Source organism: Gavialis gangeticus, unplaced genomic scaffold (assembly GCF_001723915.1).
Source record: "Gavialis gangeticus isolate Ggan-Ray unplaced genomic scaffold, GavGan_comp1, whole genome shotgun sequence".
Taxonomy (NCBI): Eukaryota; Metazoa; Chordata; order Crocodylia; family Gavialidae; genus Gavialis; species Gavialis gangeticus.
Window position 1 is genome coordinate 69300145 of NW_017729033.1, and position 4601 is coordinate 69304745.

The window sequence follows — 4601 nt, forward strand, 5'->3', positions numbered from 1 at the left end:
AGGCTGCTATTAAATCCCCTCTCAGTCTTCCCTTCTCTAGACGAAGCCCAGTTCCCCCAGTCTTTCCTCATAAGTCATGTGCCCCAGCCCTCTCACTGTTTTTGTTGCTCTCTGCTGGACTCTCAACTTATCTATATCCTTTCTGTAGTGGGGGGCCCAAAACTGAACACAGTACTCCAGAAGTGGCCTCACCAGTGCAGAACAGAGGGGAAGAATCACTTGTCTTGACCTACTTGCAACGTTCCTACCAATGCAGCCTAGTATGCCATTAGCCTTCTTGACAACAAGGGCACACTGCTGGCTCATATTCAGCTTATTGTCCACTGTAACTCCTAGGTCCTTTTCTGCAAAACTGGTCAGCCCCCAGTCTGTAGTGGTGCGTGGGATTGTTCCATCCTAAGTCCCTGTTGAACCTTATGAGATTCCTTTTGGCCCAGTCCTCCAATTTGCCTAGGTCACTCTGAATCCTAGCCCTAGCCTCCAGTGTATCTACTACTCCCACCAGCTTGGTGTCATCTGCAAACTTGCTGAGGGTGCACTGTATGTCATTTTCCAGGTCGTTGATGAAGACACTGAACAAACCCAGTGCCAGGACTGGCCCCTGGGGCATTTCACTTGATACCCTCCAGCATATCTACTACTCCCCCTAGCGTAGTGTCATCTGCAAGGCCATTTTCCAGTTCCTCATCCATTCATATCTCCAGGCTGAGTTTCACTGGGTGGTGTCCACTGGCTCTTTGTACTCATTCGAGGGCACTGTCTGGTGTATTCAGCTTGGTGTCTCCCATTAGTGTGCTCATTTTGAACTTCTGACCTTCACTCCTGACTATTTTGTCCTTTAGTTGACCCAAGCCATTAGTGATGTGCCCTCAGTGGCCCCCCTCATCAAGGGGGGGGCACTTATAGGTCTACTTAGTGGGCTTTGGCCCACTTTCTGGAGTGGCAAATCAATTAGGGCCTGACAGGTGAAAAGGGGGTGGTGCTGTTTACCTGCCTACCTATTTCACAAGATATTCTTGGCAGCTGATTGGTTAATGCGTAAGGCAGTTTGAACATGCAAAATGCTTCTTCTATTATTATTATTTCTGATAAATATGAGTAATAAAGTCTTTACTAATTGCTGTCTGTAGCCACAACTGTACCAAGACAGCCACACCTGTCTTTTATTGAACTGTCATACAGCCACAGGCCAATGACTGCTTCTCTGATTGCCCACCTGTTATGATAGTTCTAATATGCTCTTTTTGGCATGAAACTCTGTTCTTTCTGCATTACAGAAGAGATCTATCTTCCAGATTCATTCCTGTTAACTTTTGGCAGCAGCAAAACAAACAGAAGCAGATGGCTGCACTCTCAGCTGCTCCATTTTACTGTTGCTGCTGTTCAGAAAACCATACTAAAAAAAATTAAAATTCTCATTACTGTACTAGATCACATGATCCACCCTAACTTTTGGCCATTTTCCTTACTAGATAAGCATATTCTTCAACTCTACCCCCTCATTTTTTTCAACTACTTATTTGATCATGTCTTAAGTTTCCTCTCCAAGCAGCTCAAAAATGGAAGCAGAATCTAAAAGTATAGTGTTTCAAAGTAATGAAAATAAAGATTTATAAAAACCTCTAGACTATTATACATTTTTTACATATAGAATCTGCAATTCGCTGAAATTTGACAGATACAGCTTCTCATCCATTATTGCACTGCAGAATTATATTTCATTGTTTTGAAGCAATGAATATCATGTTAGAGATCTGATTAGTGCTAGTGTCCTGTTTCTGACAGAATTTCCATGTTTTCCTGTCTACTTGTTGGTACTCTACTCTTGATCACCCCATCATCTCATTACTACTCTGCATAATCCAATCCACAGACAAACCAGATAGGCATACTAACTCCAAAGCAAGTATATAATATTCATATCAGATACAAATATTTTTAATGTTGAGACAGGCATCTTGTGACTATAAAGACTATAGAATACCTGAAAGTTAAGGCTAGACAGCCATCAGAAATCAGAAGGAATGATAGCAAGTGATGAAGGAGTACATGGTAGAGGGGAACTGGATAATCCTGTATCTTTTTATTTATTAGTAGAAGTGGAGTAAAGTAATTCTATTACTATAATATTTTTGGCTTTCACAGTTAATTTTGTTTTAGACAAAGTTTTTGGTTGTTGAACACTTCTATTTTTGCAGTTTTTTAAACAAATCCCAAATACATAAGGAGTTTTGGTATGCAAGGTCTATGGGATCTAAGGATCCAACAAGCTTTTGAAACTTACTATAGGTTTCACTCCTGCAGATTTTAGGGAGTCACTGGGAAGCTATGACAAGGGAGATGTCAATGGAACTTGGAAATAAGGGACAAAGGAGGGAGAGACCATTTTATGCACTTGAAGTTTTATAAGTAAAAATATTAAATGTATTAAGTATAAAGTGGATAAGAGATTCTAAGTATAATTAATCAAGGCAGATTATGACCAGTTCAGCAGAGAGTCTGGCTAATGCTTAAAAGTCAGAAGGCAGAGTAGATATGAACAGAGACTGACATTGATATAGAGAAAGCACAAGTCTGTAGGTGGGATAAAGTTAAATAAGCTTTCTTCTTCATCAGGTCTCTGATCACAGGAAGCCAGGCACAGCAAAATCAAAAATAGCTGAGGGGAGGAGCTAAGAGAAATTCTCAGGGGTAGCATAGTTAGTAGAAGAAAAGCAGCTGCCACTACTATCAACACACCCCATTAAAAAAACAAAACATCAGAGTACATAGTTCCTATATAATGCCTTTTCCAGAATGTTATACCTGATCCAATGCATCAATGCCCTCATGGCAACTATGTGGGTGATAAACAGTGAATTGTAAACTGTTAATTATGTCTGCTACTTCTGAGAATTTCTCTCAGCCCCTCTCTGCTGGTTTTTCTCATGCTGTGCCTGGTTACCTGTGACTGATCAGAGACCTGATGAAGAACATCTTTAATTGGAAAGCTTGTCTGACTGTATCCCAGCTATGCAGTTGGTCCAATAAAAGACATCACCCTAAGAACTCCTTGCCTCTTACATATTTTCTGGACCATCATGGCTACAACATCCCTCTTACGCTTAAAGTTAAGAAGCTTTTATATGTTGCATTAGATGGGAAAAAGATGACAGTCACAGGAAAGTTATTTTTTACTGAAGTTTTGAATAGACCTAAAAATGTTAAGATAGTTATTGTAAAGGTCAGAGATAAAGTTGTAGTAAGTCAGGTGCTAGATAGCAAGGACCTGGTTAAGAATCTTTTTTTTTTGGTGGAAAATACAAAAAGGTCAGAGCTTGAAAACATTATAGAGGAAGAAGACAGTTTCAATATGATTTAGACATGGGCATCCAAGAGAATAAAACTGACTGCTTTCCTACCAGAACAGTCTCTGTACAAAATGCAGTGATGGCTGCATATAGAAACAAAGGTGTGCTAGGTAATGTGGGGTAGCATAAAATTAAGTGGCTTAGAACTGGGTAGGGCAGTTCGTAAGTGGCATCTGCACACAAAATTAACTAATGTAAGAACAAAAGGTGGTATGCAATTAGCTTGGATCTGGATAATAAGCAGGTAAGCAAGTTGGAAGGTACTAGAGTCTCTTGTATTACTGAGCAGTATTCTACACGAATGTATGTCTTCTGCAAATGAAAATGCAACACTCCCACATTGTCATATAATGTTGACAAACATGAGTGCTAAGCCTCTACATATTCCTCCTCCTAGCCTGTCCTTGCCACTAATTTCATAAACTGCTGATACTCCAGAATCTCTTTTTTTCACTTTTCTCTTCCTACCCATCTGATACAAGCAAACCTACCAGCTTTTTCTCATGGTAACTTCCAACCCTCATTTTCTAGAATTCTATCTACAACCAATTACCCAGAGAGGTGGTGCAGTCTCCATCTGTGGAGGTTTTTAAGGCCCGGCTTGACAAAGCCCTGCCTAAAATGATCTAGCTGGGGCTGGTCCTGCTTTGAGCAGAGAGTGGACTAAAATAATCTCTTGACATCCCTTCCAACCCTAATTTTCTATGATGGGGGGGATCGTTTTGGGAAATGCAGCCTTTGCTCCTGTTTGTTTCCTCAGCCTATGCCCCTCTACACTGACTTCAAGGGGCAGTAAGTTAGTATTTCTCAGGCCTCTCTGCAGTCACCGAAGAGCAGTTTAAGTTCTGTCAAGGCTTCCTCTCTTAAATCCGAGAACTGAGACAGGCCTAGCCTGGAAAGGGCTCCGGGGGAATGGTGCATTCCAGCCAAGCAGAAACAGCTCCACAAACCGCGACTATAACCAGCAGCAGCGAGTCTTCAGTAAGGACCCATGCCCAGAGACCCTCCCACACGCAGCGCAGCAAGAAGCTCCCCCTGCAGGCGACCACTGCGCCTGCGCAATCCCAGCAAGTTCACCCCGCACTGCGCCTGCGCACACCCCGTACAGAGTTCTGAGTCAAACCGGGCACGGAGCGGGGGCGTGAGTGGCTTCTGAGCGCGCCCCATGTGCATCCGGGTTACGCCGGTGTCACCACGCTTCGTGCTGTGTCCTTGGGGTTCTTCCGGGGTGCGGCTTCCGGTGTCCACCTC